At 38.0% G+C, this 13714-nt stretch overlaps 2 long non-coding RNA genes across 2 annotated transcripts in view; one reads left to right on the forward strand and one right to left on the reverse strand.

Moving 5' to 3' along the window:
- The window catches only part of LOC112532120, a 183799-nt gene that overhangs the window by 159499 nt on the left and 10586 nt on the right, over positions 1-13714 (forward strand). The window lies entirely within an intron of this gene.
- The window catches only part of LOC112532121, a 73347-nt gene that overhangs the window by 35804 nt on the left and 23829 nt on the right, over positions 1-13714 (reverse strand). Inside the window, exon 2 of the long non-coding RNA XR_003074476.3 lies at positions 11284-11361. This is a non-coding gene — a long non-coding RNA (uncharacterized LOC112532121). The remainder of the gene's footprint in view (positions 1-11283; positions 11362-13714) is intronic.

Genomic DNA, 13714 nt, shown 5'->3' on the forward strand with positions numbered 1-13714 from the left:
GTTAAAGAGGGAAATGCTGCTTTTACGTGTTGTTTCCTGGAAGGGTTTTCAGCAGAAAGCAAAAAAGAATTTAACTGGCAAACCCCAATGTGGCATATATGTTCCAAAATTGCTTCATTTAGACTTATTTTTCTTTCTCCCTTACTGATGCTCAAGGTCTGAGTAAAATAGCAGAGATCCCTGAGGTACCAGCACTGCTGGCATGTATCTTAGTCCTTGATTTTCAGGCCTGCAGCTGGGAGTCTAGCTTATCTACAACAGGACAGTACAGGCAGGGACAGTGCACAGTGCTGTGTCCTGCAACCCTGCAGGCAGTCATTCCCTTTCTCATTCACTTCTCTAGTGAAGCAAAATTGTTCACAAAGAGATAGTTTAATGTCTCCTCAGAACCAGACTGGAGTCAGCAGTTCAGGTCATATATACTGTGGATGGCTCTTACACGGATATTCATGTGTGCTATCTATATAACTAACAATAGCTTTTTCTCTGGTCCACAGCTGAGCTGTGAGCAGGTTATTGTTTATTGCTGTTGCTGTGTTGGAATTTGCTGAGCTCTGGATTTACCCATTCAGTTAGGCGTAGGAGAGCTTCCAGTCTCATTACAGTCAAAATAAGCAGTTCAGTCAACATAGCTTCTTCTGACAGAAGTAGGTCATGGAGTGATCGGGGCAGCTCAACCACTTTAGTGTGGTTGGAGACTCCTTCTCCTCTTCTCCCCCCCCTCCCCCTCCAGCAGAGGAAAGGGAGACAAGTAGGAGGTGGGAGCATATCTTAGGCACCCATGCAGGAAAATTTTCTATATTTTGTGGGTTCTTTTAATTTGTTTGCAACCCTCAATATTTTTTTTGTAGCCCACTGAGAACAGATCTTGAATGCTGCCTTTGTGCCCCCACAACTCTTCAGGTTTCAGAGTACTTGGTTTGCCAGTGAATAACATACATAAACATTTAGTGATAATGTTAGTAACACAGTATGTAAGAACATACAAGCAGCTGACTATTTCATAGCCATTACTCAATTGACTTCAGTGTGAAAAATAAAGGTGGGTAAAATAACCGTGGTGCTTATTCACTGTTGATGGGAATCCAATTATTCTGTTGTTTCCAACTGTTTTTTATTTGCACATTCGAGATTGACAATATTCCCAGGAGGATAGCTTCAGACAGCAGTTTGTACCCATAGCTATAATGACTTCTCTTCTGCTACAGTGATGGTAATCTGATCTTAGAAAACCTTGCTGAATTTCAAAGCCCGTCATGTGAAACATACAGTGTGACATTAAAAATAAACAGGATGACTAGAGCCAGAAAGAAAAGTGATTCTGAAAATACCATTTGATAGAGGTATTTAGAAGACAAGGCAAGTTTTCAGTTTTAAAAATGAAGTTCACAGTTCATTCTTTATCAATAAAATTTTGCTTTCTTTTTTTTTTTTTTTTTGTCTGCAATTGCTTGGCTTTGTCCTTGTGTTGGTCAGGTTGCTTGCATACTTTTGAATACTACTGTCATTTGGATTTGGCTGTGGCAATGGTATTGCAAAATACCTGTACAGGGTTGTTAGTTACACTATTGTAGTATGCATATATTTGCATGCTAATATTGATTATATACTTCCCAATCAGTACATGTATGATTTCTATTTCTAATAGGCCTCTGCTCTGTCTTCAACATTGTTTTCAAATTGTAAATCAATAAAATAATGCTATCACTGAAAAGCCCTATCTTCATGTGCCTCTGGTTTTTGCCGTTATTTTGCATTATCTTGTGTCCAGCTGAACATTTTTGTGCCAGCTGTATGGAGGTGGAAGAACATATCTGGGGTATTGGAGAAGTATGTGTGTGGGAAAGGATATATAATATATTATTTTATATATATGTATATTATATACACATATAATTATATATAATATATATACATATAATTATGTATACATATAATGTACTATTTATATATACCTAACAACACATAGCAATCTGTAACTTTGTGATATGTCTCACTACAGTGTCTACAGTATAAATGCCTACAATACTTGGTTTTGAGATAAGCTATGAGTGGTCATCATATGTTTGTGACTTAGAATCATAGAATGGTTTGTGTTGGAAGGACCTCCAAGATCATCTAGTTCCAATGCCCCTGCTATAGGCGAACACACCTCCCACTAAACCAGGTTGTTTAAAGTCCCATCCAGTCTGGCTTTGAATGCTTCCAGGGGGGAATATCCACAGCCTCTCAGGGCAACCTGTTCCAGTATCTCACCACCCTCACAGTAAAGAATTTCTTCCTAATATCCAGTCTATATCTACCTTCTTCCAGTTTGAAACCATTTCTCCTCATCCTGTTGCTACCTGCTCTTATAAAAAGTCCTTCCCCAGCTTTCTTGTAGGCCTCCTTTAGGTACTGGTAGGCTGCTGTAAGACCCTGTGGGACCTTTTCTTCTGCAGGCTAAAGAGTTCTAACTTCCTCAGCCTGTCCGTGTAGGAGAGGTGCTTTAGCCCTCTGTTCATCTTTGTGGCCCTCCTCTGGACACACTCCAACAGCCTGACTTAATGGAAATCACTCATATTGGGTGGTGTAATTTTGGGACAGCTTTCTTTAATGTTACGAGGGTACTTCAAAAATACTGCCTCCTATTTTACCACGTTGGCTCACAACATTAGATGTAGATGCTGGTGGTATGGCAATAGAGACTGAACCTTGCCATCAGTATTCTGTTCCATTTTGTTGCCATGCAACAGATGGCAGTGGAGAGACAGTCTGACAGAACAGCATTGGACACAGAAGTGCATAGGAAAAACAAAGGCGTGTGATTGAATTGCTCTGTGCAGAAAAAAAATGATACCCACTGACATTCATCATCACTTGTGGAATGTTTCTGGAGATCAAACAGTGGATGTGAGTGCAGTGAGGCAGTGGGTGGTGTTTTTCGGCAGTGGTGCCAGTGACAGTGGGTCACCTCCACTGGTGCAGATTTTTATGAGCGTGGGATGCAGGCTTTTGTTCTTTGCTGGTGAAAATGCACAGCTAATTGTAGTGACTGTGTTGAAATACAGTGCTCTGTAGCTCAGAATTTGCTCTGTTAGTGTTATTGTGCTCTTTGTATCATTGTAGTTTCCATGGAAATAAGTAGGAGGCATTATTTTTTGAAAACCTTACATATTATAAACAATCTGGATGCTGGACTTGATTGTATGTTAAGTAAGCCTGCAGATAATACTGAATTAGGAGGAGCTTTTAAATTCCTTGAAGGTGGAGAGGTCTTGCAGAGACATCTTAAACTAAAGAGCTGGGCAATGACCAATCATATTAAATGTAATAGTATGAGGTAACCCTGAATGTAGGAAGAGGCTTTGAGATGATAAGCTGGAAGACAACCCCACAGAAAAGGAAAATTAAAATGAAGGCACCATGTTTGGGAGGAATAATATTACCCTTGACTGTACAACAGCAAGCAGGATGGATCTGTTCAAATTGAAAAGATGTAAGATTATTCAATGTAGGACAGATAGTTTTAGGGCAACGTGATTATGGCTATACTTAATAAAAAGCTGAAGTGTGAACAGTATAATTTGTGAAGACTTTAAACAAGGTCTTTTAGCCAGAAAAAAGGTAACACTGCTAAGGAACTGCTAGAGAATAAATTGGAGATGAAATTAATGAAAATTACGTCATGCAGTAGTTACATGAACAGAACAAGTTACAATTCTAATAGAATTGAAAATGAAAAATAGATTTCTTTCATGATTTTCCTTTCTGAAAGTCTTCTTAAAATGGTAGGAAACTTTCTCTGTCCTTCACACACATACAACTTCTTATTTTTTCCTAAGAAAAATCCTAGCTACCTGTGTATGGACTTGTGCATATACGTGACGTGCATGCGTGCTGAGAGACAAAATGATATATTTAGTTTTAATGATTTAGCACTTTAAGGAACCGTCTTACTATCCTAGCCATTTTTTTGAGGGTTACCAGTTCTGCACAAAGAATGACAGGGCAAGATATGAACTGCTGCCTCATGTGCTCTGCTTCACAGCCTGGGGTATAATGTGAGTGAGGATTGAAAGCGATGAAATTAAGATGCAGAAGGAATCACATGCAAAATTTTTCTTTTACAAATCAAGAATCTGGAAAATAAAAAGTAAAATGATCTAGAAAATAAAGTATTTTTCCTACTGACTGCTTAAATTATTTTTCTTTCTATGAATAATATGTATATTAATCAAAATAAATCTAAATTATTATTTTGGATCAGAATTCACTTACTGTGTTTTTAGGTCTTCCAGATAGGAACTCTGACACCCAACTCCCCTGCCCTGGTTCAAATAAGTGATTGACAGTAGGTATCCCATTTGTTCTTTTTGTCTGTCAGCTGCTTTAGAGAAAATTAAATTCATGTGGCTTTCTGGGCTTATGGCCCTGATGTGTATAATTTGCTTGAAATGAATTTCTTTAATATACTCAAATATACTGAAGTGGAAAGAGTAGCCTATTCATTTTAAAATTGTATTTTATTTATTTATTTCTGTTAGATTGTTGGAGCTCTTCAATATTTTGTAATGTTTGTAGGTTGATGTTTATCATTTTGGAAAATATTTGAGTGCTAGTTTCACAGTGTATCCCTCTGGATTAATGACTGTTAATTAAATGAAGAAAAAACCTCTTTAATATTGTTATAATTACTGTTTTGCATGAACTGCTATTTATCACTTGTTCAGACAATACTGAAGGATTTTAACCTTAGGAGAAAATTACTAACAGATTTAAGCATGGACTTTGAGATGTGGCGACCTGAGCAAAGGGAAGTGAGCCCATTCTTCTCTCTTAATACAAGAGACTGAGCTGCACAGTTGTATGCAAAATGCCTGTGCCTTACAATCTCAGGTGATAGAGAGTTTCTGGCCCTCTTTGATGTGCTGGATTTGTCAACAAGGCTGAGTGCTGAATGCTTTGGATTTTTGATGAGAGCTGTGAGTTCACAGCAGCCAAAAAGGCTCTAGGTCATGTTGATGTGAGAATTAGCCCCTGGATTCCCCTTAGATAATATTAGAAGGGAACCCTGCCACTCCTCCTAGCAGAGTGCAAAATTACAGTCTGACTTAAATGTATATGAGTCACATCCTCAATCCATAATAGGCCAGCATCCTACTTAAAGAACTGTTGGTTACTTCAAAAAGTCTTGTCAGAAGTCATCATTACTTGAAGAACATATTACATAAATTATCATTTACTGTCATGGAAGCTGAATTTTGGAAGAGCTGATGAATCTAAAAATGCATAGGGGAGACCTTATTGCCCTCTTCCAATATCTGAAAGGTGCTTACAGCAAGAGTGGGGTTGGTGTCTTCTCACTGGTGACAGGTGACAGGACGAGGGGAAATGACCTTAAGTTGCACCAGGGTAAGTTTAGGTTGGATATCAGGAAAAACTTCTTTACAGAAAGGGTTGTTAAGCACTGGAATAGGCTCCCCAGGGAGGTGCTTGAGTCACCATCCCTGGATGTGTTTAAAAAGTGTTTGGATGTGGTGCTCAGGGACATGATTTAGCGGAGGGTTGTTAGAGTTAGGGTAGTATGGTTTGGTTGTGGTTAGACTCGATGATCTTTAAGGTCTTTTCCAGCCTGAGCGATTCTATGATTCTGTGATCAAAAAATTTCAGCTGGTGATAATCTACCAGTACCTTTCTAACAGCACAGACATGCCTCTTATTCATTTGTTACTACTCTAGTACACTCCACTTTTTGTTGAAGAAACAGGAAAAGTAGAATGCCACAGGTCTGTTCCACTCCACCGCACTCTCTGTTCGCTGGAAGCTTTTTGCCCACTTGGATTTTCGACTTTCAGTGCTCTGTATCTTAAATTTCGTATGGTAAAGAAAACTGCATGTTTTCTTGTGCCTTTGCTCTGTTGACTGATTCCTCCAAGCTGCAAACTGAGTTGTATAGAAACCAGAGTAGAGGAGGCTGGTCTCCAGGGTATTTGGTGTAACATACCAAAATAAAATGTTAGAACAATAAGATTTATGATTCTTTCAAGTCTCATATGCTCTTTTGATGAAACAATGGTAAAAACCAATTTAATGAATATATGTAGGAGTGTGAATGAAAACTGCTGAATGCTGATGTCTGTGTTCCATATCCTCTGTATTTTTGGTATTTGCTGGCACAATAGACGAGAAAATACTTTATAGTTGTATGTTAATATTAATTTTAATTCACTTCTAGAATTGTGCTTTTGGTTAAAGATTGATCCTTTGTCATTCACAAGCAATAAAACTGGACAGTGCCATGAGAAGTAGTCATTTACATATTAGGATCAAGTTCTTAGCTGCTGTAAACTTAGAGTACTTCTTTGAAGTTGTGCTTATTTAATGCTACATAAGCACTTGCCCTGCTGTATCTATTGAATTGTGAGTGTTTTGTTCTGAATAAAAGCAGACGTTATCTTTGGGAAAATGAAATGGACTCTGAGTTGCTATAAACAGCTGCAACACCTCTGGCCTTGGCAGATGTCTGCTGAAATTCTGTTTTTATGTTAGGAACATTCCCTCATCACCATTTTTTAATGGCTGTGGACAGGACATTTCCATCTGTTATTTCCTTCCTACATCTTTTATAAACTTATGCTGATACACAACCAGATTTGTGTTTATTGCCCAGATGTTGTTCTGGGATAATACTTTTCTGGGTCTAGAAAAGCTTCTGAAGGGCTCCTAGAGTAGTGCCAGAGGCCAACATAGAATCATAGGATTGCTCAGGCTGGAAAAGACATGGCCAGGGCACATCTTTGCCCAATTCAGCGGTGGCAGCAGCGGCAGGGCTTTTCACTTGCTTGTTTCTTTTTCTCCATTTTCTCCAGTCCCACTGTAATTGACTACTTTTTTCTTTTTAAAGTAAAAAACACTTATCTGCTAAACTCCAGTCCATCAATACAGGTATCATGTCATCATGTTTATAATTATTGCTTCTCTCATTTTGCACCGTTCTCTCATTTTGCAACTTTCTGGGGCTCCTTCATTTCTATGAACGGAGCATTTCAGATCCTTAAGCATTAAAGAAGAGATGATCAGTGCAACATCCAGATTTTATCTCATCTTTTGTGAAGACTGTTTCCATACCAACTGTTGCTCAGAACCCATGGTAGTTCCACTGATGCTATGAAAGGATGAATCTAATACAAAGTAGTCTGTTATATCACCTATTTCATGATTTTGGAGTAAAATCTTATTTAAAGCCTAAGTGTTCACATGACTTCTTAATCCTTAAAATAAATGAATAAATAAAATCTAAATAATGGCTAGGTTTTTGGGGGGAGTGGTCCTGTAGGCTAAGAAAGTATCGGTTTAAAATGGTGATTCTGAAGATAGAATTAAAGCTTGATATGTTTATTATCGTGAAAGAAGGGAAAATATAATAAAAAATCTTCCTTGGATTTCAATCTGTATATTCCTAGCAGGTGTTTCATTAACCATCTCACATCACTGAGGACTGAAATTGGCATTTTATTGTAAAGAAGACTATAATGTATTTTTAGCTATATTAATAACTCACTGAAATGATCTATGAAGATATCTGGCACTCTAGATTTTCTTATCTTTGCATTCATGTGAAGTAGAAAGGAAAAATGCTACAAGAACAAAAAGAAGAATACTACTTTCATGGATAGGAGTGTTCTGTTTCTCCTATATTGTGTGTTTAACACTCATTCTCTCTGTCTTCTTCGGTGTCTCATACTGTAACAATCAAAAGTTGGAGGAGACATCGTCCTCTCCTTAGTTGGAAGAAAATTTTATTTGCAATTTGCTCTGAGTATCTAGCTAGTCAAATAGATATTGCAGCAGTAGTCATTAGAGTTCTCTTTGAGTTGGTGGACTATTAAGATTGCCACATTAAAGAATAACTCTTTTTTTTTTTTTTGTATATTTTACAAATATTTACATGAGCAATAATATTATCTCCCATTACTACTTGATATATTGGCAACTTGCTCTTAGATCATATGCATTCATAAGCAACAAAAAGTTGTTGCTACACAAACAAAATAATTAGCATCCATCTCTTGCCTTCTATCTGTTAAAATTTTTGAAAGGCATAGTAACTAAATGTGCTGATGCAAGCTTCTCAAATAGCAGTTAAATCATACCAAAATAAAACTGGTTGTTGGCCGCTGAGAGCTACAGGATCTGTTCCAGATTATCACACGCACAAAGCATTCTCTGATCCCCTTTCTTGCACCATGTCTTAATCCAGCTAAGTTCTTTTTTTTTTTTAGACTTTAATCTGAACCATAAATTCCACTGCTTGCTTTTCTCTCTGTGCAGAACAAATATTACTCCAGAAATGGCCTTTGTAAGTGATCAAGTCTTGTGTCACAGGGACAGTTTCTGAATGAGCTTCCCTTCTGAGGCAGGTGTGAAGGAGCATGTCTATTTTTTCCTGTTGGTTTTAGACTTTTCATCATTTCAGAAATCATTTCATCATTTCACTTCCCAAAGATGAACAAATCTATAATATCTTGTTCAGGCTGAAAATCAAACCTAATAGTACAAGTCTAATGTACTCTCCTCCTCTTTTGAATGTTCGGAAGAGTTCTGGTCGGTGTTTGAAGCTGTGGGCTTGGTTGACTTGTGCTGAGATTGAATCATAGGATCACCAAGGTTGCAGAAAGCTTCCAAGATCATTCAGTCCAATTGTCCACCTACCACCAGTATTCCCCACTGAACCACATCCCTTAGTACAACATCTAAATGTTACTTGAATGCGTCCAGGGATGATGACTCCACCACCTCCTTGGGCAGCCTGTTCCAATGCCTGACGGCTCTTTTGGAGAAGAAATGTTTCCCAATATCCAACCTGAATCTCCCCTGGTACAACTTGAGGCCATTCCCTCTAGTTCTATCACTAGTTAAGTGGGGAAAGAGGCTGACCCCCCAGTTTGCCACACCCACCTTTCAGGTATTTGTAGAGAGTGGTAGCATCTCCGCAGAGCCTTCTCTTCTCCAGACTAAATAATCCCAGTTCCCGTAGCTGCTCCTCTTAAGAATTCTGCTCCAGATCCCTCACCAGTTTTGTTGCCCTTCTCTGGATGTGCTCCAGGGTCTCTATGTCTTTCTTTTAGTGAAGGGTCCAAAACTGAACACAGTACTTGTGGTGAGGCCTCACCACAGCTAAGTATAAGGGGCTGATCATCTCCTTGCTCCTGCTGGCTACACTATTCCTTATAAAAGCCAGGATGCCATTGGCCTTCTTTGCTACCTGGCTATACTGCTGGCTCATGTTTAGGCAAGCTTCGACTAACCCCAGGTCCATTTCTTTCATACAGTCTTCCAGTCACTCTGCCCCAGGCCTGTAGCATTGCCTGGGGTTGTTGTGGCCAAAGTGCAGGACCCAGCACTTGGTCTTGTTGAAGCAATTGGCCTCAGTCCAGCTATCCATCTTGTCCAGATCCCTCTGAAGGACCTTCCTACCTCTAGGCAGATCAATGCTTCCTCCCAGCTTGGTGTCATCTGCAAACTTACTCACGGTGTGCTCAATATCCTCATCCAGTTCATCAATAGATATAATAAACAGTACTGATCCCTGGGGAACACCATTCATGATGGTCACCAATTGGATTTAGCTTCATTTATTGGGTTTGTTCTGGGTAAACACCCACAGACCTTAGATTCCTATCCAGATTACTTTGACAGAAAACTGAGCTAGAATTTCCATCAGCTGAATTTTGGTAAATTTATGGCATCTCACCATCTAGTCCAGACTGGAATGTGGACTGTTAGACCCTTATCAGAAGGTTTCAGACCTTCAAAAAAACATTTTTGGATCTTTACATGGACGGAGATTGAGCACAGAACTAATGTGTTTGTGTCATTCAGTTCATTTCCCTCATAAACTGAAAACAGGCATAAACTCTGATTAGGAGAGATTTAGCAGTTGCAGACTCGAGTATGAGGAGATATTAATGTGCATGAACTTGTAACAAATATACAGATTAATTGAACAACTGCAATATATAGGAACATTTTTCACTGTAAGGAACAAACAGGCAGGGACAGTCAGCCTTTTTAATGTAAGCTGAAGATTAATGCAATGTGGTATGAGTTATAAAGTGTGTTGGTAACTTACTAAACCTTCTCCATATGAGTTCTCAAGGGAGTCTGTAAAAATACATCATTTGTTGCACAGAAAGTTGTAGGCAAGGTTAGATGCTCTTTCTTGCCTCACTGTTTTTGACCAGAGAGAAATGGCATACCTGACTCCAATTCTGCCTCGAAGCAAAGGTGTCTACTGAAAGAAATTAGGAGACCTTGCTTTCTCTCCTAGGCTACTGTTATAAGGAACTGCTATCCAAAGAAATCACTGTTAATGTGCATATGTTGTATTTGGTTTAGTTCATGTCCATTTTAATGGATTTGTCTGTGATACCACATCTCATCATGCAAACTTTCACAACTGCAGTTGGATGATTCTTACTACCCTGGTATGATAAAGGGATTGTTATGTACAATTTTGTTTGAACATGTTTGTTTATTTATTTAAAACATTTAGGAGGATGCAGATATTCTAGGTATAATAAAAGTCCACTCCATGCCCACAGATTTTTCTTAGAACCAAAGGAATACTTGTTCCTAACACATCTTTCTGAAATATTATTTGGCCTCATTCAGACTGGTTGCAGACACTTATTCCAGTGAATGCTGATTAATAAAACAACAAATGCAGCTGATATTTCAGTGACCTTCTCATTATCCACCTGGAAATACACAGTTATAGCTGTGATTATAGGTGTTTTATTCATGCTGTCTATCATTTTCAAAGAACATCTCTGTCTTGCTCAGTAAAACCTGGCTGAGCCTTTATTGCCTGTGTCCCACTCTGCTGTGGGCCTGGAGGGTGTGCTGTATTATGCGTATGTTGTTGTTGATTATTCTGACTCCCCTAGTTTAAACTATGTGTCTGCATCTGTTCCTTGAAGAGGTATTAATTTTTAAAACATGGAAAATTTCCACATTCACCATTATTTTAGCAAAAAGGGATTCAATCTTGCATATTCCATGTAATCTGTTGATTAATTCCCAAGGCGAATGTACCCTTCAGGTTTACCATCTCGCTCAAATTTGCCTGTTCTGTGCAAAGAAAGCATTGAGCTATGATCCTGACAACACCAGTTATGAAAACATATTTAATTTTGGTATTACACAGTCTGAAAATATTACTGGGCGGTTAGTTGGTCAGAATATGCAGAGAAACATATTTTGTTTTGATACACATGGCTGAGCAAATAAATTACTTACGCATTTGTAATTTTATCTTCAGCAGTTTCCTTGAGGGAGATGGTGAAAGGCTTACAGTAGTCCAAATCATATTCTTTTCTGCAAAGCATTAGTGAAAATTAGGTTGTTGATTCTTTAAATAACAATAGCAGAAGCAGCAAATAGAACCAATTAATCTTTATGAGTAGATAGATTCATCATAGTTATCTGTTTGCACTGCATTCACATCAACCCCTGGAAATAATGTAGGAGAGCACCACCGCTCAGCCGTGAGTGCGATTTGTCTGATGCACTTTGGCAGATGTTGCCACCTCCACAGCTTCAAAGGTACTGAAAGAAGAGGAGTGGAGAAAGTTTTATATCATGATTGCTCAATCTTGAGAAAACTTCAAAGAGTTTGCAAAAATCTCTCTCCTATGGCTGAAAATAGCCACAGCAGCACAGGATATGGTTGCTGTGCTCGTCCAGATAAAATTCTGTTCTGTTCTCCCCTTCGATGGTGCCAAATATAACCCTTCTTCTTTTCCCCCAGTTTAGTTGCCTTGCACAGTGAAATTAAAAACAAACAAACAAACAAGAAAAAAAAAACTGGCAAAATATCCATATCGCATATAACATTATTTAGCCAAGGTCTTTTTGGTAGCTATCACAAATCTGGGCTAAACTCCAATTAAGGGAAATGTCGTTAGTATGTATACTTGACTAAAAACTAAAACCACTGAAATCCTGATTTTTTAACTGGAAGTGGGGGGTAAAATATTAGAAAGTAATGGAGAATAATCCATATGAATGTCTATTTACACTATTTTTAAATGGTGTCATTTGGAACAAAGCCCAGGAGCAAATGTGAACGTTGCCAAAGATTGCATGGAGATACAGCATTACATGCCGTTCACCCGGGTCATAAGTCAACGTGGCAAGTTGTTTAAGTCTTAATTGAAATATATTCTCCTTTAAGGTGAGAATAAAACTGTAAACAGATCTTTAATTATCTTAACAGGTAAAATATCTTTTGTTGAGAATAGTTGAGTAGTGAGAACGTTTCTCAAAAATATGCTATCAACATATTCAACTTGAAAGTGTTCACTGAAAAGCTTAGCTAATAAACGCAGAGGCCTAGTTGCCCAAGTGCCCCATGAATGTTAGTGTTCAAGAGATATTTGGACAATGCCATCCATATAACATGCATGAACTTCTTTATCGCTGAAGTGGTCAGGCAGTAGCACTGGATGATTTTTGAAGGTCTCTTCTAGCTGAAATATTCTATTCTCATCATCCATGCTCCACAGTACATGTTTTCTGGAAAGAGAATCATTCCAGTGGTCTGAACAACTTTACCTTAACAAGATGGATAGAAATGTATTTTTATTTATTTTTTATTTTTTAATAATGCAAATGTTCCACAGAAAAATTACCACAATCACATTTCTGAAAAATGTGCAATATAAATTTCATTATAATTTTTTCAGCAGTTCTGCAGTAGGTTGCCCATGTGTGCAATCTTCACCAGGACACATCCTCTTTATTTCTTTGGGAGAAACCTTTAGAGTGAACAACTGCTAATAAATGCGGTGTGAATTTAACACCCAATTAATTTCTTCACATCTTTTTCCTCGGTTCATAACAGGAAACCTGTATCCTTTAAATTCACAAGGTACAAGAAAACCTTGCCTATGTTCATTATTGTATCACACAGAACTTTTAAAACTACTTGAAAATAACACCTTTTATCTTTGAAGTATATATGAAGACCAGGCTATGTCTTGACTTGAACAGTATCCTTCCACTACTCTAAGATCATTTACAGAAACTCAAGAGATGTGTCATATACTGCTGCACACTGTATTAAGTCTTCCATGCCAGGAATGACATTTGCACTTTTGTTGGCTGTATATGTTGCCCAAGTTATGCCTTATCAAATCATAAACTATAACAGTAAAACTGAAAATGTTGAGCTAAAATCTCTCCATTGGTGATACCGCTGAAGGTATACTGATAAAAAGGAGACTCGAATAAAAGTCATGAACATTAAGCTCAGAAGAGTAGTAATAATGATCTGCTTGAAATTCGAAGTCTAATATTTCAAGTTTTGCACTATTCCATTCTTTTCAAATTTAATGGATTTATGATGTGACATTTCATTTGCTTTTCCCTGCAATCATGTCACCTGCTTCTGCATGGACATCATTATTTTGACATGAGTTCCAGATGATTTGCTGTAAGGATTACTCAGTTCCTAGTCATAACAGGAAAGCAGATTAAGTACAAGCACGTGAACTATATTCTGTAATTCACCTTCACACTGACTTTCAGTAATGGTCAGAAGTAAGGAGTTTCAATTTTTGTATGTGGAAAGTGAATTTTGCACATAGTGGTAGGGACACAGGAGTATGAATCTCTGTGTACCCAGATGAATCTGTAAGATGGAGAGGTAACATCAGTACAAGTGGCA

The sequence above is a fragment of the Gallus gallus genome, chromosome 3, assembly GCF_016699485.2.
Source record: "Gallus gallus isolate bGalGal1 chromosome 3, bGalGal1.mat.broiler.GRCg7b, whole genome shotgun sequence".
NCBI classification, from domain to species: domain Eukaryota; kingdom Metazoa; phylum Chordata; class Aves; order Galliformes; family Phasianidae; genus Gallus; species Gallus gallus.